The following is a 26,034-nucleotide window of genomic DNA, read 5'->3' as shown; positions in this document are numbered from 1 at the left end:
AAATATTAGAGGAAATACTGTTGAATTCCTTGTTCTGTTAAACATCATTTTGGAAATATTAAAAAAAAAAAATAAAAATTCTCAGAACCACTAATAATTTTGACTTCAACTGATAATCGTTTTGAATAATCGTGATTACAATTATCACAAAAATAATAGTGATAATGATTTTTCCCAAAATCGAGCAGCCCTACTTGCTTATACGTTTGCTAGAGTGTAATATGGTAAGGTGTGATGGTGATACAATCCTGTATACGAAGATAAGTTTAGATCTAGCAATGTGAGATGCACTCTTGGCATTTCATAACTATGGTAAATGTCCTGATCAGGACATTTACATGACGTCACACTCAACAAGCGGATGACAAATGTCCAGTCTAGACACAGTATTAGGGGTTTATAGAACAAACCTATAACCCCAAATATGTCCAATAATAATAATAACAGTAGACTCAGTAACATCCCATTCTGATCTTGCAGTTTTTGACTTGTTTTAAACTCAATCCTTTCTATTTAACAGTAAAATCTGCATCTGTAGGAGTGAACAGATCTCCAACAAGAGAGCAGTCTGAAAGACTGATGCTGAATCATCTCAGCACTTTAGAGTGCTGAGTCAAGAGCCATAATAGACTCTTGGTGAGCTGCAAGTGCGATTGGGCAAGTGCGCCTGAGGTTGGGTATAAATTTGATTTAGCTTCTTATGAGAGCGGAAAGGTTGAGTGTACACGTGGGTGTGTGTTTTATGGTATAGGTATAGGGCATTCAAAAGCGAGCTAAGATAAATCTATATGCATCATGCTAGCATTCGCTAAACATTGGATGGATGTTTAGTGAGAACATATTATAGCTCAGGCCATGAGGTAAGTACAGAGCAATATTTTGTCTTAATGGAAAAGGCACAAGACATCGAGCAGCAATAGAGCAGTGCCTGGGCGGTTGTCAGATGTATTTAGTGTCAGGTTGGCTGATTGAAGCCTTAGGATAAAGTAGGCTTTAATTCAGCCCTGATCTGTTCTTTTTATGAGCCTACACAATAGATGACCTTTGCTGCGGCACACATGATAGAAATACATGCGAGAATATGACAGAAGGAGAAAAAGAGTTGGAGGCCAAAGGAAAATTGAGCTTGTCTTTGTGGCCTGGAGGTATTAGTGAAGAAATGGCAATCTGTCCTGGTCTATAAAACGTAAAGTATACTTGAAGCAAAAGAATGAAAAGAAAGTAGTTAAGATATTCACACCTTTTCCACCAAGATCAAGCACTCAGTGTAAGCTGTGAATTCAATGAAATGTTACTGGGGTGAGAAGTGTGAGAGTCAGGATGATGTGAGAAGCGTGTTGAGACTCAAAATATGAGCAGGAAACCTTTGCCAAGTCTGACGGTCTCAAACTCTCCGTTTGAGTCTCGATGAGTGAGAGAATAGTAGGTGTTTTTGACAAGGTGATTACATTCCTTCATTCTTAAACAAATCACCCACAGGTCTCTCAAAAGAAAAGAAACATAAAGCCATCAAAAAGGATACTTTAAAAGGCAAGAAAATAAAATATTGAAAAAACTAAGACAATTATAATGTGCGCATTCCATAAACAGGGTAGTTTTTTGTTCTCTCTTTTCAAGAGATGGTTAATGTTGGGTAACTTTGGGTAACTTAGTTTTTAACCCATGGTCACACTGCAATTTTCACCCAATAAACCTCCAATCATACACATGCAAATTCATCAAACTGGAAGTTTCACATGTTGCTGTGTTCCAAAGTTAAAACTTGGTGAACTCTGACCTGTGAATTTGCATCAGATGAAGACATGAGACCAATAGCTGTATCATCTTATTTTATCCCATCCCTTTTCACTGCACCATCTAGGCCTGTCACACATAATCAATATATCGACTTATCGTGCAATACTTGGAAGTGACCTCAATATGTTTTTGGAACTGCAATACATATTTACAAATTCATGAATAATTTTAAAGCCATTTTACAACTACATTTACATTCTACCTCACTGGTGTCAACGTTTATATTAGGAAATTTACCTAATGGGACATTTAATAGTGTATATAATAGGACATGCACCTTTTCAACATCAAATTGTACAGCCTAAATATCCGTAAGAACAATGAGTATTTTAAAGTGTGCATTAGGGATGGTCCAATCAGGATTTTTGAAGCCGAGTACCGATTCCTTGTCATGGTGAATGGCCGAGTACTGATTCCAATGCTTCAAGCTTTATATAATTTTAACATTGCATAAGGCACATTTTCATAGTACGATACTTAAGTGGAGATTTCTCCATTTCTAAAAGATCAATTTAAGGATGTTGCATTTAATCCCTTAAGAACGTCTCTTAAAACCATTTAGTGTTGACATGCCATGGTCAGAAGCAGCTTTAAAGAAAATAATAGATTAAACAGATAAAGAATTTGGTAAGAAAAATGAATGACAATGCAGTTTGGAATTATTGCAATTGATGAAAGAAGAATTAAACATGCCTTAATGAAGAAAAAGTTTGGAGTGCATTTGAGGTTTGCATACATAAAGCCTGGTTTGTACTCAACGTGTTCGCTAGTTCGCTTAAGATTGGCGGCGAATGTGAAGTCATTGCTGTGCTTGCTGAGGTTCACTTTTGATGGGCGCAACATGATTTCGGCTGGCCGTGCTTCATCTTGTTGAATACAAATCATTTTGAAAAGATTTTGTCTGAATCAGGTATGCCTGTGCAGACATCTTTTTATGATCCGTCCATGCGTGATCATATGGATATTCAGTTGACCAACAATTTTTGGCTAGAAATAGCTACAGTGGGAAAGAAGGAAAGTTTTTGTTAAAAAGTGTGGAAAAAAAACTGAGGGATGAGACAGTAGTGTGTGAATTGTGGAGCGGGCTAAATTTAAAAATTAAAAATCAGTATTTTTTTAGTAAGTGTACCTATTTTAAATTTTCTTCTTGATATAATAAACAAAATATTTGTAAACAATGTTCTCTTGTCATTAATATTTTAATAAACTTTAATAGGTAGAACTGTCCGAGATATAAAGAAAAGTAAGTGATGCATCAAAGTTTGCATGGTTACAAAAATCTTGTCTTTTTAATTATTAAAATAATTTTTTAAAATAGTTAGTTTACTTAAAAAAGCTTCAATAATATTATTAATATGATGTAGTTCCGGAAGCTTACTACTTCTCTGTTTATCTTTTGGATTTTTACGATCAGTTTCTTTTGACCACACCCTGTTGTTTTAAAGAATATCTTAGCGGCGAATGGGTTAAGAATAAAAGCCTTGTCCGTTTCGTGAGGTGCGTGTGCAGTAGAGTCAGCACAGTTCCGAGATGTGGCACCAGGCGAAAGTAGAAATAAGCCTTAAGAAGTTAAAATCTTCATCTGCTTGTAAAACTGTAAACTAACACTTACAATTGGTTTATGTGATCGGCCAGATAAGCGAGTACAGATCGAGAAAAAATGTGATTATCGGCCGACACCAATCTCTGGCTGATCGATTGGAGCATGTGATGGCTATTATTTGCAATATTATGCTGTTATATAATCATAACATACTCATTGGCATAAAATGTTCGCAAAATATTAATATCGCTTATCGCAACAGTTTTTGTGACAATATATCGCACAACAAACATTCCTTACAGTCACAGGCCTAGCACCATCAACAAAATTTCACAGAAAGTGAACCAGATGAATGGCAATGTTTTAGCATTCGTTTCAATGATGTGATTACAAGTGGTCAGCTTAGATGCACTGATATTTCCACTTGTCATTGACATGCATTCAAGTGTTTTTGTGATGAGTTAAATTTTGTCGATACTAGGGATGGGAAGATTAACCGATATGTATCGATACGCGGTCAAGCACGTGCACGATGCGAGTGCATCGGTTGAGCAGCAGAGGATGAATGAAATTTTGGAAGCAAATCGAGATGCATCGGTTTTTGCGAGATGCATCGATTTTTCCAAGATACAGCTTATATTTTTAATATAGAATGTATTTTTTATTTATTAACAAGTGTTGTCAACCTGTTTTTGGCGCATAATTTAATCGACCTACATAAAGTAAGCCTTAGCAACGGATTTGCGGATGTGCACACACTACAACTCAGTGTATCAGGTGTGCGGATGAAGCTAGTGGTGCGCCCTCAGAAAGCGCGAGAAGCAAAACAAACATTTTATTACCCACTGAGTTTTAAATCTAAAGTATGGCAACATTATGGATTTAAGGATGGACGACATGACAGGACAGATGCAATTTGTAAAATGTGCCGCGCATCTGTAAAATACGCGGGCAGTACAACTATCTGATATCTCACTTGAAGCGGCGCCACGGTGTTGTTGTGAAAGCATCTTCCAGTGTTTCTGCATCCCCGGCTTTCACACTGCTTCAACCAGCTCCAAAAGTGGTGAGAAAAGCATTGAAAGTTTTTTTTCCCATGCGCAACAGTTCTGCTCGCTCTACGCCAATAACGAATGCTATTGCATTGTTCATCTGCAAAGATATTCAGCCTAGTGTCACGGAGAACGAAGGTTTTAAACACCTCCTCCTGTTAATTTTTATTTAATTATAATAATAATAATATTAATAATAATAATGATAAAAATAATTGGGTGTCACGGTGGCACAGTGGGTAGTTTGACCACCTCACAGCAAGAAGATTGCTGGTTTGTTATATTTTTATTAGCCTGTTGTTTACAGTGACAGTGATGTTTCAACGCAGCATAACACTGCTAGTTCAAGACCTTAAGTTTTGAATAATCAGTGGCAAAATAAATCTTTGTAAAACTTGTTTTCATAGTTGAAAAGTTAAATCACAATTCTTGTTGTGCAATGCTAAATTTATTTATGTTGAAAGAGTGCAAATATATATATATTTTTTAATATATATTGCACTTATACATTCTGTTTATCTTGAAAATACTTAAATAATATGTGCTATAGGTTCTAAAATGGCCCTCTACTGTAAACTGACACTCTGGCTCTGAGAGAAGAGCCAGTTTGTAAAAAAAAGTCTTGGTTTTGCTTGGTTAATAAATAATCAAACTCATTCAATGGCACAGCATCCTCTTTCACATCATCTCATAAACTTGATCTAATTAGTTAGTGCTGAAATATCGCATCGTATCGTGATATGGGTGTGAATCGTATCGTGTTGCATCGCAATATGTCACAAATGTATCGCTAATATATCGGATCGTATTCTTTGTATCGAGATGCGTATCGGATCGGCATTATAGCTTAGATGCCCAACCCTAGTCGATACACTTATTTTGCACATACTGTGTAAAGCATTTAATTTGATGTATAAGTAGTATTGAACAATCAAGCCCATGTTAAGTGTCTTGCATACATGTGGGAAGGCAAGTAAATGAAAGAGAATAGGATGGAATCTTAAGAAAATAGCTTGTTTTGTGTGTTTTCTTACAATGCATCCTATTATAATCCTGTGCTATGTCAGTAGGCAGAAAGGTTGTCTTGCATGGACACATTCGTAAGCTTTAACACTATGAAAGCACTCAGATCTAATCTGATTTTATTAAGACTGTCAAACGATTAAAATGTATAATCTAATTAATTACACGATGAATCGCTTAATCTAATTAATTTAAAATCACATTAAATCTGACTGAAAGATTACAGCCATGATTGCAGTTATATAATATATAAAATATGTTTACAGACTGTGTATTGCAGCTCTAAAGCAGTTTGGCAAACAGCATTTTACAAATTCCACAAAAGAAAGAAATTCATACTGTTTTAAGGGCCACAAAGGCAAGTAAATAATGAAAGAATTTTCATTTTTAAGAGAACCTGCTTTATCCTTTTTCATATGAAAATATGAAATCATTTTACTTAATGAAATAATCCTCTAAATAAGAAAGTAAAACTGGCAGTGGTTGGTGGTACATGTCTTATGAGTAACTCGCTGAGTCATTAAGGCATTCAATTCATTCAAATGACTAATTCAGCATTGGAGTTAACAGCTCTTTATATGAATGAGACATTGAGTCACTGTTTCACCCATTGTGTGTTTAACTATATCATAATATACAAATAGACAAAAACTCAGAGCTCAAGACATTTTGTGAGAAAACCATGGATTTCATGGGCAAACTAGCATTTTATTGATCATGACATCATGTTTGTCACCAAACAACTTTATAAAGCTGTACAGTAAACTACATAGGTCTGTGGGAGGGTGCAATAACTGCAATACCAAAATATTTAACACAATAACCTTTCCATAAATAATTAGTAAATTCATGTGGTAAATTGAGAGCCCTAAAGCGAGAGAAAAAGAAGACCTCTGATTAGGGCTGTGTGATTAATTGACATCGTGATTTGAACATATGCGATTTCAAAATCTCCACAGTATATCATTTGAACCAATCATAATGTAGCGCGTCATAAGAGAGAGCGAAAATGGGAGACTGAGCTTAATGACAAATTTCCTACAGTACATAAACAGGAAGGATGAGCTCAGCACAGAAGGACTTGGTGCATGATAAAGTCAACATCTGTGGTGTGGGATTACTTTGGAAAGAGAAAGGCTTTTGTATTGCAGAATCAGGTAATTTCCAGGACCTCTCAGTCACATATCGCGTCTAAAAGCATGTGAAAGCGCGAGGTGCGTCACTTCCTTCAGCATTCAACGTGCTTTGAGCTTGTGCTCTTTTGTCTTTGCCCGGCATGACAAACTAACAAACATTGCTGCAATTCCAATACAAGTTTTACTTATGGAGAAAACTTAAAAGCACTGGGCTCTGCTTGTTCTGGGTGTTCTGCATTGATCTGAGGTATTTAGACTATTGAAAAGTGTATATTCTATAAAAAGTATAAAGCTGATAAGTTAGTTCTTGTTTACGTGACTCGGGTTGCGCTTGCAGCATTCTAAAAAGTTGACATGTTTTCAATTGGGTGAGCATGGAATCAGGGATGGACTTAACCAATAAGCAAGGTAAGTAGCCGCTTAGAGCCCTGGGGAATTAGGGTACCCTAACAAATGCCAAGAATTGCCCAAATTAATCATATAGATCATTTATAAATGTTCTATCATATGGTGCGATATGTGATAGGTGATCTGTCTATAACCATTAAGATTTTACTTTATTACGTCCCTTCAAAAACAGGCGGCCCCATGAATAGTGGAATGTTCTTTACGAACTGCACATGCAAATCAAATCTTAACACAAATATGGCTTACTAACTGTAGTTTGTGAACTTGTTTTTTATTTGTGAATTTATTGTATTTAATTTTTATATTAAGATGACAAAGGTTCCACTTAAAATATATTTTTTAAGTTTATTTACAAAAATAAGAAATATACAGTAGGGCCCCATACCTGGAATTGCTTAGGGCCCCCAATTCATTAAGTGGGACAATGCATGGAATACGCCCACGCGTCATGCACAAGCCGAGCACCTCCATTAGAAAATAACAAACTTGTGCACGCTAAAGACATGTGAATGGACTATTTTACGCGAGCATCACAGAGATCTATTATCTATGCTTGGCAAAAACACATCTGAGCGCACAATCAACAGTACACAAAACTACTTCTGACATGTGGTCAAACAAACATGGGAGCCTTACTTCTGTTTGACGGTGCGCATACACACACACAGTATATTTGTTTTCCCCAAGTCTGTTCTAGAGACAATTTGTTAAACCTTTACCAGGTGACTTTTATTTTCGCCTAATATCTGTTTTAGAATCACGTTTCACACAAATGTTTTCCTTAGGAAATAAGTTTCAGATTTACACTGTAATACGTCTGTGTGTGTCAAAATCGTAAATAAAATCGAAATCGCAATAGAATAATTCAAGAAAACCATGATAGGTTTCTTTTGCCCATCTCGCACAGCCGGACCTCTGATTGAAAGATTTAATCACAAATCAATTGCCCCTAATTCAGGCGTACAACCATCAACTGAAGCTATGAGCAATTAGCCAAGGTAGTTGTTAGCATGTTAGCAACTGACAAATGACTGATGTCATTGCAATTGGTTTAATACAGTCCTATGGGCAACAGAATACGCTGTGAGTCTGGTAGTTGTTTGAAATCAGCCTCGGAGTCTCTTCTTGGGCTTGCACAGAGTATTGATCTGCTGAGTATTGCTTGGTTAATGAGCAGCACTGATGATTCCACGAGTCGGTCATGCTAGAAAGGGCTAATCGGTTTTGCAAATGCCTCAGAGGGATGAAAGAACATGAGGAAAGCCCACGAGTGTGTGAGCTGACGTGTTTGAACTGCCTATCCTAGCTACGTTGAACGCGCTGACGTGAGAGCAATCATGCCAACGTCTCACCCTGTTGTTTTATGGGTGGAGGATAAATCATTTCATCAGCGGAACATATGTCTCACCTGAGTTCTCCCTCGCCTGTTATTGTTCTGTCTTGGTTTTTCTCTCTTTCTCTCTCTTGTCAGAGCTGATTCTCCGCTTCAGTGGAAGGCGGCACGGCCATCATGTTTGTCTGGCCTGTCTGACAGACTTTACCAGTTTGTAATAGCTCATCTAACCTCTCTTTAAGCCTTTGGCATCATCTGACTGTCACTCCACCCTGTAATATACGTATTGAAGAACAAAAGAAAAAGCTAAGTTAATATTCTATCACTGTTTACTCTGTATGACCAGAGGTGCATAACTTTTTTTGGTGTGGTTCTCAAAGGAGTACCTGGCGATGTTGCTTGGTCCTCACACTGTTCATAAGTAAACATCCATTGTCACAATTTTAAATATAAGTTGCATATACAGTACATACCAAATGCTTAAGATGTTGAAATCTTAACATGAACTTGTGTTTTAATTATGTGATTTGCATATACAGTATTGCCGTATCTCCGACCAACTTTATTTTACTTTCTTTTTCCAAACCACAAACATGGCAAAGTTGCATGAGCCTGTGTAATGAGTCTAATGAATCACATTCAGATGAATTAAATCTAGTGTGCAATATATCTAGTCTGTATTTTTTATTTCAATCGTACCACCTGCATACCAGTTATGTTCACGCCAGTGTACAACCAATTCTTTGATGCTTTGATGGTGTCCTTTTTGGAGTTGGCATCTATCCATGTTCCATGATTGGAAGAACAGCCCAAAACTGTTAAATCAGTCTTTTGAGGCTTCATGAAAGACATCATACAGATGTGAAATGACACATAGCTCAATAAAGGATCACAGAGCGAAACAACAATTGCAGGTAAGCATTTGAAATGAATAATGCAGAGAATCAATGTAAGTTACAAAATTAGAGTGATTTTTGAAGTCTTTCATGGTCACAAAACATTTATTTAACTGTTTATGCAGTAAAAGAGCTATTCTGTACACCATTATTACAATTTAAAACAACTACTTTCTATTTTAATAATAAACCAATGCTAATATATTTTTCAGCAGCCATTCTCCAGTCTTGAGATGTGCTTTAACATGATTCCAGGATTCTTTGACTGAGAATAAAGGGTCAAAAGAATAGCGTCTTTTGTACCATTATTTACGTCACTATAAATCATTTTAGTATTTTTTTTTTATTCAACATGATTTTTCTTTCAAAAAGAAGCAAAATGCTTACAATTGCCCCCAGGGACCTTGCCAGACATAAAGCTCTACTACCAAAGTCCCTTTAAGACAAGTCATTTCACTCGGCGGCCATCTTTGAAACGTCTATTAGGCAGTATGATCAGGAATTATGTCTGAATGGGGAAACATCAAATTCAGTTTGGCAAGCTTATAATTACATTACATCTTTGAAAACAACAATAAAATTAAACAATAACTGTCTCATAAGTTTAGTTTCTAAAAATTCAAATAATAATAAAGGGAGTTTTTCAGGTTGTCCGAGCTAATGCGCACTCGGAAGGAACGAGATCACGACACTAACCTCAGTCCGCCGTTCTACATATTATCATCCTCTGAAGTCATTTACAACTTGGTCTTGATGGCAAATCTCCTCCAGAAAAGACCGTGACTACACTTACATGGACATCAGTAATCAAATTATTTACTAATCTAATTAAGAGAATAATGAGACCATGATGTGTACATGAGTTGCTTTTTGAATATTCTTTTCCTGATCCCGTTTTACATGTTATAGCACGCTATCCACATTTACTCGGGAGTTTCATGTAATTTCAGGTGTTTCATATTTAATTTGTTGACTTTAACGGCTGTTTGGCACTTTTACTTTCATTTACAAACATTTCCTGCACGCCCTCCGTGACAAACGAGATATTGGATGCAACTATGAACTGCTGGAGAGCGCTGTTTTTAATGGAAGTTCATACCGCATGCTGAATAGAAGAAAAAAAAAACCTCCGCATTTCACGATGCACGTGTCTGTGGTCTTCACTAACTGGGTAGGTGCAAAGAGTGTAAAACAGCTGTGATTGTTTTGTCTTAATCGCATTAAAACCAAATTATTGGTGTCCATGTAAATGTAGTGACTGACTCTTTTTTTTTTAAGTTTGTGGATGTTTGATTAATTGCTGTCATGTGATGTGCGTTTGACAGGAAAAACTGTACCTCTCGTTCATTTTATACACATTTCAAATTCAAAAATCTTTGTAAAGTGTAAGTGATTCTGTCACAGAACAGAATCAAAGAGAGGTATTGCAGTTTAACAAGTCTTTTGATAAAGAAAAGTCAACCAAGGCAGTTTGTCGTTAAATCAGAACACACAGAGATGGATCTTCACAAATGAAACTTAAAGTGGCCACCCTGGCCGAGAGAGAGCGAGCTGGTCCTGTGCCCATCACTGCGATGCGGGAACTTCTGACCTCCTGGTGCTGATGGTCAGAGCCCAATGTATGAGCACACATCAGCAGGATGCAGCAAACTTGTACATTTAACGTTAAACACGATTGGACAATATCAGGACTAGACGAGACAAAGTGGATCTGGTCTGGTAAGTGAAGTACAAGACACACGGAGAGTAACGCACAGAGCAACAATAAATCTGACAACAGAGGGAGAAAATAGGGAGGTAGATATAGGAGTGTCAATAATGACAAAGCGAGAACAGGTGACTGCTGATCAGCGCTCGCGCTGATTGCAAGAGCTAACAGCTGGTAGGAGAACACAGAAGGGAAAAGGTTGACAATCAACAAACCAGATTCATGACAGATTCATTTAAAATACATATTTTAAGCTTTTTTGGATATATTTCTTATGTCTGTGAAACAGGTATTCGCTAAGACTCTAGTGTCACAAAAACACTTCTCTGTTCCGACCTTCTCTTCTGGAGAAACGTCAGTCTATAGCAATTCAATGATTGGCTCCTGTACCAGTAAGCGGGGCTTCATGCGCCATATTGACTGTTACACTTCTCTCCAATTAAAACTATACGAGTAACATGTCTTGTGTATTCTGTAGTCTTTGGGCACGCCAGACTTAAAGAAAGAATACAAAATACAATAAGTTGGAGCCATGCATAGTCAAAATAAAACCATTATCATATTATTTCAACATTTTTTTTAGCTTGCAAAATCTACTGCATGCCGACACCTCCGCATAATAGGCTGTTATGCCGGATTCACAACACATGAGTGGCACGTGAGCAAAGAATATTTTTTCATCATGCATTTTAACAACTGGAATTCACACCGGGAGCGGGAGCAGGAGCAGGGCATCAGCATCAAGCTGGAGTGGTGCATAAGATGCACAGGAATGGTTTTCTGCATGCATGAGTCAGTTTGTTTTGAACTAAACTATACTGATTTCACAAGCGTTGGTTCAATTGTACATAGGGAATAACATCCTTATTCTGGGATTAACACTCTAATACACTTGCATATAAAGTAAATCATAACTCAAAGTTTATTCTGTGGCACATCCAACTTTTACTGGGGCCTGTGCTTCAGTAAATGGGGTCTAGCCATGCCTATGATGGTCTCTAAGGCATCTCTGAATGTATTGAATTTGTTGCAGCTGCTCCTATTCCCACTCATGGCTGCCACTTTAGGAGTTTTTGTACCAACCATCTTAAAGTCACAACAGAGACAGAGTCATGAAGCTCTGGCTCATCCTGGCACCTCATCCTACTTCTTTACAACCACAATGGAGGCTCTCAGTGCATCCAAAGGCTCTTTTCTAAGCTTAACTGCCTCCTCTGACATCCCTAAACAATGGAGGGCAGTGATCTCTGACAACAGCCCACAGGGCTGATTAAAAAGAAACAAAGGAGACGGGTGACCTCCGTCCAAGCATCTAATCTTAGAGCCACAGTGAGCGCAGGCATTGCTTGGTTTCTCCAAAGCTGACAGTGCTAGCTGCAGATGGATGAAGCTGGTGGTTGAAGCTTCAGACGTCCTGCAGAGTCTGGACCTGCTCCTAGTTTGTGCTGCAGAATAAAAGCTGATCTGTCTTCATTATTCTATTAACAACCCGGAGAGCGAGCAACAACAGTATGTACACACCAGACAAGTGCCAACACAAAGGTCACAGCTTCTCTTGAGAAGTAGTTCACTAAGTAACTGCATGTTAAACTGTGCTAAAACAATGACTGTGCGGCAGACAGTGTGCAAGAATGTTGTCAACATTACAGCATTGTTGTGCTTGATGCGGGTCAACACCCTTCCCGTTCCTCCCCTGCACTACCGTGACAGCCGTCATCTCATGCAGACTCCTGAGGAAAACGTTTGCTGCGACAGCAGCTTTAAAGCAAGTATGCTGCACAGGAAAGACAGTAAAGCCATTTCCATGTGACTAAGCCTTTGCTGGGACTTCATCAAACTTTAACCAGCTTTCCTTGCATGTCTTTCTCAAATAGGAAAAAAGTTATAAGAACTTATTGGGTTTTGTACTTTATTTTAAAGTTCCTTCACTCATTCTTCAATCATTTGGCCTATTATGTTGTAGCTATACAACTGTATTTGCCATTGCTCTTAGGATGCTTTCACACTTGGTTCGAAAGCCTGGTCCGAATCCAAGTTCAATAGCCCCTTGGCTGGTTTGTGTTCACATTGTCTGTTTTCTTTTTGAAACCATTGTCAAGCTTGTTCTGCTTTTACTGAGTGTTTTGGTTTTGTTATCAAAATACATAGATCGATTTGCATACATCTGCCGCAAAAAATGTTAGTTCAGAACATTATGCAATGTCTGCAGAAGTTGTTTTTAGTGGAGACACTGTATGCACTGGGTCCATATCCTGCCAACATTTGTCTCTGAAAATCCAGGAGACCGGGGGGAGGGGAAGAGGGTGTTCGGAGGTGAGGTCTTTGAATAACACTGTTGAGAACCGGGATAGGAAAGTACCTGTACTGTGGTGTTAGTAACTGTATTATGCAAGGGATTTTAGGTGGCCACTGCGATCAGATACAGTACCAAAGTTGGCGACCCAAGGGTGTTACAGACTGCATCAAAAAAGGGAGGGGGTGGGGGTGAAATTATGGGAGTTTTCTAGGAGACATAACAAAACGGGAGGGTTGCGGGAGATTGGTCCAAATACAGGAGACTCCTGGGAAAAACGGAAGTGTTGGCTGGTATTACTGAGTCAGTCCTACTTGTCGCTAAAATTAGATACACAGACACACACACATGAATGGATGTTATGAAAACTAAAGTTTGTTTTACAGTTGATAGTTCATTTCGTTATTTGGTACAATTGCATTCATACGTTCATAGATTGCATGAACTGTATCCCAGACCACCTCTTCAGAAGACAATGTTTACACTATCTAAACGTATTGTACTCTGATATCAAACGAACACAGGTGCGGACCAAAACTGCTTGTGTGAAAGCACCCTTAATCAGACTTTAAAAGTACTTTGGAGAGATTATGCAAAGTTATAAATGTTCAATTCAAATTTCTTGTCCCTAGTTGAGTGTTAGTTGATTTTGAGTATGTATAGTATAACCTATTTTAAACAGAGATTTTTGGTTATATCATTATACTCATTTTATAATAAATTAAATAAATGGATTGGGCTAATCACTTACAGACTGACTCACATCATTAAGACTAATTTTGTTCATTTATGACCAGCCCTTTCTTGTAGTTGACTGCAAACTCGCATTAAGATCTGTCTTCTCCCAACCAACAACCAAGCCCTGCCCTGCATTTATTTTTTTTTTGACAAGCTTAATTGCTCAAATCTACATCACAGTGAAATAAGCAAATATCTAATATAAGATAAAGATCTAAGATAAAATATATAAGTTTATATACGTTATAAACAGAAAATAATGAAAAAATAATCTAATAATTCACAATAACTTATTATAGTAGATAACATTGACATTTGTAGAGCAAGTGGAAATTTGAATGACTATGTCTGGGCAGAGGTGAAAAATTACTACAACAACAACAACAACAACAAATCAAATTGTTGGACCTTGATGGTATTTGCTTGTGAAGCCACCAAGGCTAGTTAGATTTTCATATTAATGATAAATGGGTCAGGGTGTAAACAACAGTATATAGAGTCAAACCCTAATCAAGCAGAACTAATTTTCAATCATTGCTTAAATGTTCATTCATTCATTCATTCATTCTTTCATTCATTCATTCATTTTTCCTTCAGATTAGTCCCTTTATTCATTAGGTGTCGCCACAGAGGAATGAACTGCCACATGAACATATCCACCATTTTTTTTTTACACAGCAGATGTCCTTCCAGCTGAAACATCCATACACACACATACACTACAGCCAATTTAGTTCATCCAATTCACCTATAGCGCATGTCTTTGGACTGTGGGGGAAACCGGAGCACCTTGAGGAAACCCACATCAACACGGGGAGAACCTGCAAACTCTACACAGAAATGCCAACTGACCCAGCTGGGACTCGAACCAGCGGCCTTCCTGCTGTGAGATCACAGTGCTAAACACTGAGCCACTGTCACCTTGCTTAAACATATATTCATATAATGTAGTACGTTTTCTGCAACAGTGGTCTGTTAAGAGAATAACACAGAAAATAGCTCAGGCGATGATTTGGGTATTTTCACAGTACACAGTAAGGTCAGCCTCCATGAAAAGCCCCATCACCCTTGCCATATGGATAAGAGCATGTGAGTGCTCTCGACAGAGATGCCATGAGATGACTTTATTGGTATTTAGTGAAGGAAGCTCCTATAAGCACTGTCAAGCAAACAAGCCCCTCAGCCAACATTTCCTAAAGACCACTAACATCTGTTGCTAAGCAACTTGAGCATCTGCGGCAGAACCAATCCTGTTGTAATACATCAAGCACACAAGTTTGTATAACTTCCATGCTTCAGTAAAATGCGCAAATAAACAGAGATGTTTGAAATGGAAAAAAATCAGCATCACTGCAAATACTTCCTGTATGTTAATATCCAGCTAAGTATTAGCACTAGGGATGTAACAATTCACAGTGAGTCTGATGAAAATTGATTGTAATAACAATTCAAATCTGTTTTTGAACAAATTACGATACATGTTTTGAACGACAGTGACTATTGTGTTTACTGCAAACCTGCTTAATGTGCGAAAGTGGCAAGTTTCAAATTTAAGACTTTTAAACCCTTTAAAGATAATTAAGAATAAAATTTTAGACTTATGCGAGGTTAAACAGTAAGACTTTTTTCTAATTGTCTGGTATTATCATTAGGAATGGTGTCATTGTTTTTGTTTTTCTTCGCTGATTAGGGAATGTAATGTGGAATTTGCTGTAAAAATGTCTAACAGATGTTGTGAATTGTATCTCTTTGCAATAAAAAAAATAAATAAATAAATAAAATGTTTTTAATTGAGATTTATTGTTGGTTGTGGGATGGATGTCAACACGACTGAGTAGCTTTACTTAGACAAAGCAAAATTAAGACCTGTTTACAATTTTTTAAGACCTACAACACAATATTTTAGTAAATTTTAGACTTTTTTAGGCCTAAAATGTAGTTTTTGAAATTTAAGACATTTTAAGACTTTTTTTAAGACCCAGCAGACACCCTGAAACCCAGAGCAGCTAGCTGATGGTTTAAAGTGCATATTGGTTTTGAGGAAGCTCCATTCTCATTCAAATCAAGAGGAGTGCCGGTCCACGGAAGCCAGATGTCTGGCCCTTGTTGTCACAGAGACAGTATGACATACGACTTTATGTTCTTGTTTACAGTTACGTCTGCATGCTATTTTGTCGGATTTTAAAATTCGTATTATTAAATCAATGACACTGAACATGACAAGTGCTAAAGATATGAAAGAGATCAATATCATGAATCACATAGAACCATGCATATAGAATCAATCGTTACATCCCTGACTAACACCAATTAAGGTGTTTTAAACTTATTTAAGTAATCAAACTGAAATTTGGACTGATTAGAAGTCATGTTTCACTGACTACTTTAAAAGACCCAGCTTATAAACCACATACAGTACCTGTAGGGTTATGTATTATTATCAAACCAATAAAACTTGGTTCGGTTAAGAATGGTTCCAGAAAGCGGGTAAGACAAAAACAAAAGCCAAAAAATTAAATAAATAAAATAAACATGGTAAAATCTAAAATTGTAGTAAAAATCAGACAAATAATTTTTTTTGTTCTGAATTGCTTTTCCAAACACTGCGGTTGGGATTAGGGAAATGGGTAAGTGAGTCAGTCACTTTTAAAAATACTATTGGTTGGGTTTGGTTAAGGGGAGGGAGGGTGGGGGTATCGGTCAGTTGATTAGTCAGTCAGTCAGTCAACAGCAACCTCTGTTGAAATGTATAAAGGGGTACATAATCAAAATGAGCCTGGTTTGTTTATATTAGGGCTATAGAATGGTGTATCTATTTTATTATTTTTTTATTTTTTGCTTGTTCAATTAATAAAAGCTCTCCATAGCATGATGAAATAAGAAAGTGTGTCATTATACTCGTTTGTTGTTTTGGTTTCAAGCAACTGGCACCAAACTGTAACTAATTAGAAAGTGAAAGCATAACTAAAAGGCACAAAGAAATATTTAAACTATGTATAAGAAGTGATACTACACCCCAGGTAATACTGGCATTATCATATGTAGATTAACCAGTAAGAAACTTCAGTCACAGTCACAACCCTGCCAGATATCACAGGAGACATTCCAGGGTCTTCTAGAGTCCACACCTCAGCAGGTGTCAGCTGTTTACACAGCACAGAGAAGACCAATAGCATATCAGGCACATGGTCAAACTGTTTTCGGCTCATCTGTGTATATATCAATTGATTTTCATGTGCTTGTGTTTTGCTAAGTGAATCTGCTGAGGTCACAACATTATCCAAATGACTTGAGACAATCTGAGTGTTTGTGTGTGTTATGTAATGAGCGAAAAGGCTTTTCGTTAAGCTGATCAGTGAGCTTGTGATCAACAGCTGCTGGGGTGATAGATTTTTACTCATCACTGTAAACGAAGCTGAGATAAACTGCATGTGTATATGTTTGACTTCTATTTAGAGCCAGATTGTTGAAAAAAACAGGTCTTCATTAACAAAAAATGCATCAAAGATAGACTTGTGAGGACATCTGTACAGATTTTAAACAAGCTAGTTCAACTGAATCTGAAAGTAGGTTCAGGTCCAGTCCACTTTAGATCCAATACACATACTTTCTATCGTCTCTCAAAATTTCAGGTTTGATCCTGACATTATAATTAATGGATTGACCCAATTTATAGGTAGCAAACTCCAACTCAGAATAAGGCCAACTTCCAAAGCAGGTGAGTCATGTAGAAAAATGACCAAAGTGAAAACAACACGGAAAACCGATTCACAATATTGACTTCAAAAGATATGTTTGCACAAAGTAAACACAGATTTAGGGCAATATTGCAAAAAATAAAAAATAATCATGTTTCATATCATTCAATATCGATAATTATATAAAATATTTGAACAATACATTTACGAATATTAGGACTTTTTTATTTTTATTTAACCACTTTATTTTAATTTACCAACATTACTAAGCCAAATACTTTTAATAGTCAAAAACAAAAATATTAAAACAAAATATCGGATCTCTTAACATAAGCATTAAAGCGTGTGCAACTAAGGTAGATCAACATATGTAAGGTGTCAATAATAATGATACAGTAAACCTCATACTCTTTAAACAAAACAAATTATTATAATCAAATCTGAGCTTTCATGTAAAGGAACCGACCAACATTATTCAAATACATCTCAACATTACAAATTGTGAAGTTGGATGACTATAATACCCATCTGCTAAAAATCTTTCAGATAGGGAGCTAGTGGTTGGGATGCACAGGAAAAAAACTAAAAAGCCACTCTGGCGACATCCTTACATGCTTTTTATTTACAATCTCCTCACTGTTGCTAGCCACCGCACTCATGTTCACATGTGTTGTTATTCTGACCTGAAGTGACAAGCGTGAGCGCATGGTTTCCTTGACCATTACAATGAGCTTTACGCTCACACTCTCCTGGTGTCTATTGTAACTAAGCAACCAATTAAGCTCTTCTCAGAGGATGACAAGTTTATGGAGAAAAAGCACTTGGGTGTTTGGTTGTGCTGTGGTAATTAGTCTGCCGTTATTACTAAAATGTGTATATTCCATACAAAGTGTGAAGTAGATTGGTTAGTTCTACTTACAAGAATTGCAGTGCGCTCGCAGCACTCGGAAAAGTTGAGATGTTTTCAGCTATGTGCACCTGGAAAATGCGCACAAGTCACATGTGCGCCACTTGCACAACATGTGCACATAGCCTCCCATCATACGTGCTTCGTGCAAGTCAAACTTACACCTTAAGGCTCATTCTGATTACATACCCATATATAAATTTCTGGAGAGCACCAAATACATCCCAGGAGATACAATTTTTTGCAGTTTTTGATTTTGCGAATCCACCAGAGGCCGCTGTAAACTTTTTCAGATCTCAAATTTCTTTTCGCAAGTGCCATTCTCGCCTGCTCTTCTCACGTAAACCCACCACAGGCCGCTGTTAACTGACTGACTAATCCTCCCATCCTATTCCCTTAACCAAACCAATAGTTTTTAAATGCACCTATTGACACGTCCACCCACTTCCCTAAGCCTAATCGACAGTGTTTTGAAAAGCAATCCAGGAAAAAGGAAAGGCATTGCCTGATTTTAATCACTTATTTAGGTTTTATTTTTACATTTTTTAATTTTTTTTTATTTTTCAGGTTATTTACTTGTTTGTTTTATTTATTGGCTTTTGTTTTTTTCTTACCCACTTTCTGGAACCAATCTTCACCAGACCCAAACCCTGTTGTCATGGTCAATTCTGCTCTACATCTCAAATCCTCCAACAAATGCGATGAGCCACTGGACAAACTGGTAACAGCAGAAAAGCTGTCCATACAGAGGTAAGCGGCCAGCTGGTTGTGAAATCGAAAAAGAGGAACGATGTCATAAAATGCACCCATATGTTCCTGTTGTATGGAAACATAATTTGCGATCTCCAGAAATGTGTACAGGGGTATGTTTTCAAAATGAGCCTGTGTTGGATTTACACATCTGCATTTAAACTATTATATCATCTTACCAGAAAAATGAAATCAACAGGTGCGCATATGTCTACTTATTTACTAAAGGGCTCTTTCTTTTTGTAAAGTGGAACATGATGGAGGTCTGACTTCTGTCTCAATATGCTGTATTTATGTGTCAGGGAAATAAGTATGCAATTGAGACAAAAAAAAACAAAGGTGTAGATGCAATAAGCTGTCAGATGTCAACAGAATACTAAATGACAGCCTTATCACAGGAATATACATCTTTCTGTCATCAAAGCTAAGAAAAGAAACATCCATATGCTTTCTCATCTTCATCATATCAGAAAGTCACAGTTTAAAGAGAAGGGGGCCTGTTGGATCTTAAATGCTAGTTTTAAACAGGCTCCTCACATTTATTACATTAAAAAATATTATAAAAATCATCTGTAAGTTTTTTTTCTCTCTCTGAGCATTTGTAGACGAGGTTGTGTGTCCTGCAGGTGGTTTGTCAAGTCCACTTACTTATGTGGATGATTTCTAAGAATTGCAGAATATTTTCTGAGAAGCATGGAGCAGGTATAAGAAGGTGTCTGGTGCATATTGAGAGGATACGAGTGTGAAAATGTATAAATATGCCCTTAAGCATCAAATCAGATTTTTAGAATGATTTTGGAACATCTTGCGATTATAAGCACTGTAATGAAAACTGGAAATTCAGATTTAAAAAAAACAAATTTAAATAGACAAAGATACAGAAATTGTACTTATTTGTGCATCCTTTTGAAAGTTAGATTTAATAAACAAGTTAAGAAAACACGTAACAGTCTTACTGCTATTCATCTTTATGATAAAAAGACGAAAAACAAGGCAGGACGTAACACATGTGCTTAATTACAATCATCTAAGACAGGGGTGCCCAACTCGGTCCTGGACGGCCGATGCCCTGCATAGTTTAGCTCCAACGTCCTTCAACACACCTGCCTGGAAGTTTCTAGTATACCTGGAAAGAGCTTGATTAGCTGGTTTAGCTGTGTTTAAATGGGGTTGGAACTAAAATATGCTGGACACCAGCCTTCCTGGACTGGGTTTTGGCACCCCTGATCTAAGAGGAAGTCACCATTTCCATTTAAGAATTTTAACACGTCATCATTTTTCTCAGAAAACATATTTCTTAAGAATCTGCTGAGTTGACATTTTCACCGTATATTGTTACCACTCAAGTAAATCCATATATGCAAAGAAAACAAAACTAATTAGTTTAAAATTGAAGTTATGTTTAATAAAATGAAATGACAAAGGGAAGAAGTATTGAACACATGAAGAAAAGAAGGTATAAAAAGGCAGAGAAACTAAAATCTCTCATTAACTATTCAACAACCCCCTGTTCTTACTCGGTAAAAATGAATATCAGCTGCTTCAGTTCATCATCTACATTATCAGGATGATAAAGATGAAACCAGCATGGACATTTTAGCAAGACAATGATCCAAAACACAGCCAAGGAAAGTCTTAAATAGTTTTAGAGAAAGAAAATCAAGCTGTAGAATGGCCCAGCTAATTACCTGCCTTGAATCCAAGAGAGAATAAAATCCAGATTTTTACACTCTATTGAAGTCTGTGAAGAAATCACACTTGAGCAATGCAAGTGACTTCATTCTCCATATGAAAGGCGTTTCTAAGCTGCCATCACCAAAACAATATTTTATATAAAGCCTTTTATATAAAGTATCAAATACATTTCAGTAGTTCAGTACATTATCCTTTGTGTCATTCCATTGTTTTTACACATCCCAATTATTTAAGATTTTTGTGTTTTATTTTTATGATTGTATTGTTTGGGTTTTTACCAAAATCGGGTTTAACTCTATTTCAACAGCTCCTTTAGAAATATTATTCCCAGGAAAAAAAAAAAAAACATAACCTGTTAAACACTTATTTCCCCCACTGTATAAGAGTATAACAGTTTCAAAGACATTTCATCCCAAAAAAACTTGCCTTTGAAAGCTATATTAAGCCCCACGGGACAGTTTCTTTCAAATAAAACAAAGGCATGCTTGTCAATAGCTCGCCTTAAATGTCTTCTCATTAGCTCTCATGGCAGGAGTCTAATGCATTTAGCCGGTATGGCCTTTACCAGGAAATTTTATTTTGCTCTTAATGAAGAGCCTTCAAGAACGTTAGAAAGAAACCCAGGTGCCTCAAGAGCAAAACGTCAGGCTTCATGACGTCTGTCATCATTTCTAAAACTAAAAAATGGAGAGCCACATTTTGAGTGTCTATCTTTAGGAAGGACCTAATAATGAAGCTCTTGAGCTATGAGATGTGACACATTTGCCCCCCGACTGTGTCGTCTGATAGAGGGAAGACAGAAAAAGAGATGGAAAGAGTGAAGGAGAGAAGAGGAGAGTGTTCTGAGGGGGTTTAAGGGGAGTGAGGCTGAGAGGCTGCTGTCATGCTCTAGTTGGCCTGTTGAAAGATGGTTGAGACACGTTTAAGAGGGTGGGGGGGGGGGTTGTGCTGGGGATTCGCTTTCGCTGAGCAGCAGCTTTGAGTCTGGACAGACAAGGCAGTGGTAACAGGGCTGACTCACTCAGCCCACATGCAGAAGAATGCTTATTCACCCGGAGAGAAATAATATTAACAACATCACAGCCTCATCTCAGTGCTGCCTCAACCTGTAGTGAGCGCTCAGAAGAACGCAGAAAGAATGCATGTGAAAAGGGTAAAACATAACTCATCAAAAAACCATCCATCCTACTTAATTGTGGCAAAACAATTGTGTATAAATTTACAGGAAAAGCAATTGTATATAATTAAAAATTCACTAGCAAACTCTATAATCAAATAAAAAAATTTTTAGTCAATTAGACATACAGCTAGGGGTGTCAAAATTCATTGTTTCTTCGGTGCACTGCAATGCAGATGTGGACAATTTGGTATCGATTCAGCAATAGATCATAACTGGATATTACATACTGATGTCATTTATCTTATTTGCACTATATTGCGATAGCTTACTATGGCGAGGGAGGCGAAAGTAATTAAAAAATGCCAGCTACTTAAAAACGCAGAAACTCTGCACAATTCACTGCATATGTGTTTGCTGGACAGTCTTTCACTGACACTAAAGTTACAACTGAAGCCGATATTTCACTGCTATAAAGAAACTGAAAGTAAACTCGATTTTTCTCTCACTCGCTCTCTCTCACTCTGGACCTTTGACCTGTTGGCATGAGGTAACTTTTCCTCTCCTCTTGGCTGTTAGGAGTGATACTTCTGGATACAGATACCAGGGCGTGTCTGCAGAGCATGTTTTCTCTTCTGCGTCTATTATGGATCAACTGTGATCAGTGTTCAATAAAAAGGTGCTAAACTCTGCCCGAAAAGTCGCTAAATTTTGCTAAATTACATCATATGTCAATTTGCATATTACTGACGTCATCACTTTATTCCGTTTCTGTTTGTTTAACTATAAATATTAATAGCACTATGCTTTATAGTATGGGCATATGAGAGTCTATACAGAATCTATAGTAACACACAAAAAAATCACTAGATTTGTTGCTAGTCGCTTTTTTTTTTATTTATCAATAAGGGGGTCTGAAAAATTGCTAAGTTGGCAACACTGGCTGTGATCACTGCTGCCTTTTGTAAGTGTCACTCATCGCTGAACAGCGATAGATTGTTAGAGCCAATTGCAGCTCTTTCTGTTGATGGACCAATCATAGGGTGTAAGAAAGAATTCACTACACAAGGCTCAGAAAGCGAGCGGGATATTTACATTTGTTTATTTGCTGGAACAGTCTAGATCAGACTCTTAAACAATGTCAAGGTAATAATCAATTTAAAAGTTTAAATATATACTATTAAAGGAATATTATGATGAAGGTGATTGAAAAAGGATAAAATGAGAAAGGTATGATGAAATTTTCATTAATAGCTGTTTGCAGTACCAAGGTTTTTTTATTTTATTTATTTATATATTTTTTGGAGTCTGTTACAAAATGTAAAGGTACAAATGGAATCAAAAATAATTTGTCAGATGCCAAAAGAATAAAATATGTATTTTGTAAAAAGAAGAAATAAGTAAAAGTAGAAATAAGTTTAAGTAATAGACGAATGATGTACGTGGTAATGGGGTGGGAAAATAATAAGCTTGTGCTTCATCTTACTAATTTTCGACCATGTTGAAATGTATTTTCCGTTCGAAAATAAGTAAATCAAATCAAAACAAAACAAATATTAATCATGCTGAAGTGATTGTGAATGTGTTGATTGGTGATTAAAACACTGAACATTTGTGCTATTCTACAATATATTATAATAATAATATTCTACAATAATTTCTTAGTTAATGACTAATAACATGCTATTTATTTTACATGTATTATGTATTATTACATTGACTGGAATTAATATTTAATAACATTCAGTTTTACTTTTACTAATATTTAAGCAAATATTAACACTATACCAAATCTGCCCTTTTCTCACTGTTGATTTTAATGCATTAACTAACATTTATTAATTGTAAAGTGTTGGCTATTGTACTTTATCCTCCCTTTGCAAAATTGAAAATTAACTAGATTGAAACATTTAGTTTACTCTAAACACGCATATACAATAAAGCAATGCACTTACTATTGTTTTGGTTGTTATACCTATTAAAGTAACTTTTTGCAGCATTCATATATATCGTATATTTATTAAGTCTGTGTGAAATCAAAATTGACAATGTCTATTTTTCTAGCACACATTGAAACTATTCAGAGGAACAATGAATCTGTGCAAGATAATTCACAGAAATATTTTGTTTGGTAATCAAAGTCTGACCATTTACTTCAGTGTTGAGTAATGGTTCTCTGATGACGTCAGTTTGACAACTTCAGCCACACTATTCTCAGCCACATCTCTTTTACCTCTAGTTTGCTAAAAGGGAATGATACGCAAAATGAAAGCCCTGCCCCTTCACAATATTACATTTTAGTTGAACGTACATCAACATATTACTATAAAGCTACTTCCGTTTCATGCAGACATTTATCATAGTCAGATTTCCTGTTTTGTCATATGATTCCCTGTGTTTCCCCTCATACAATCTTGTTATGTGCTCCTATTGCTTAGTGTCTTGTTCTGATTTACTTAGTGATTACTCCTTTTGTAGATACAGCCCTTAAGTTTCATGGTTCATTGTCTAGTACTGTTATAAACAGTGTAACTCACTGTTTTTAAATTATTCTGTTTATGGCCACGTACAAAGTGGCTCAAGAAAATTTCAACTGCTGATTGTTTTAGTTTGGTTTATTTTGAATTGGTTTGTCCTTATTACAGTTATAAGCAGTGTTTTGGAACGTTACTTTTGAAAGTATGGATTACAATATTGAGTTACTCCTCCAAAAAAGTAACTAATTACATTACTTAGTTACTTTTTATGGAAAGTAATGCGATATATTACTTTTGAGTAACTTTGGCTTCACTTTTCCTTACCTGGCTGAGGTTTGATCTCTTTAAGAACTTGCAGGTGTTTTTTCACCTTTTTATAGAGAAGCTCTGCATTTAACAACCACCTATATAACCTACACCTTTAATTTCCTTTAAAAAATCCAGGATCAAATTACATTTTGAGAACTTTCTGATCCCAGAGCTATACATGTTGTATACACAAATTAATGAAAGCATGTAAAAAATGTGTTTTCTACATGTGTATGTTTTGTGTTATTAGTTTAGTAAATTCACTGTTCATTGAGATAAAGACTGCAATAAAGCCAAGGAGTAACAACATGAAATCATTTATATTAAAGCAATCATTTATAATAAGGCTGTCGTCAAACGGTTTGCGTCTTTGGTACTAACATACTGGATACTCCCTCTAACTTGAAATAACCCCATATCCTGAGTTATTCACTTACTAGAACAGTACACTGACTCATCTGCTGTGAAAAAAAGAGACCTGATGATGAGGATAAGTGCGAGCTGGCTGTCTGTTCACCTGCAGCATGCTCTCTCACTGAGTGTGTGATTCAACATGAGTAAGGTATTTTTTATCCCGCAATATATTTTGTAAAAGCCAATTAAGCAAGGTAAAAATTAACTCACGTTAATAATTTAAAAAAGCAACTCAAATAATATTACTCATTTTTAAAAGTAGAGTGTTATTTTTCCTGTTACTTTGGAAAAGTAATATTATATTACGTAACTCACTTTACTTATAATGTGTCACCCCAACACTGGTTATAAATAAGCTGCACTTAGGTTGTCAACTTTGACTCATCCTTTAATAGAATACATTGCATTATAGAGTAGATAAAGTATAACACTTAGAAATTTGACACATATAAAAGTTTGTAGGTTTTAAAAGAATATACTTTATATCTCACTCCACAGAGCCCTTGCAGGACCTTCACGGACCCCTAAGGCTTAAAAACCTTGGCTTTAGATCTCTGAATCGATATTTTACTTCTCAGAATCACTGTAGTGGACATCAGTGAAGTGAGCCACATGAAAAAGATTGAAACGTATCCCGCAGATTCACTTGCCCACACTTACACACTGTGGATGTGCTTTCTGTTTCAAGTTTCAATTGTAACCCAATGATTAGATTGTGATACAGTGCCATATACTGAATA

General features: G+C 36.5%; 2 protein-coding genes across 3 annotated transcripts in view; one reads left to right on the top strand and one right to left on the bottom strand.

Moving 5' to 3' along the window:
• The window catches only part of LOC137488123 (uncharacterized), a 590,350-nt gene that overhangs the window by 123,740 nt on the left and 440,576 nt on the right, over positions 1–26,034 (top strand). The window lies entirely within an intron of this gene.
• Positions 1–26,034, bottom strand: part of fut8a (fucosyltransferase 8a (alpha (1,6) fucosyltransferase)) — a 187,294-nt gene that overhangs the window by 112,216 nt on the left and 49,044 nt on the right.

This window comes from Danio rerio, chromosome 17 (genome assembly GCF_049306965.1).
Source record: "Danio rerio strain Tuebingen ecotype United States chromosome 17, GRCz12tu, whole genome shotgun sequence".
In the NCBI taxonomy this organism is placed as follows: domain Eukaryota; kingdom Metazoa; phylum Chordata; class Actinopteri; order Cypriniformes; family Danionidae; genus Danio; species Danio rerio.
The sequence above is the reverse complement of the archived record's forward strand: the minus strand, read 5'-3'. Positions and strand labels throughout refer to the sequence as shown.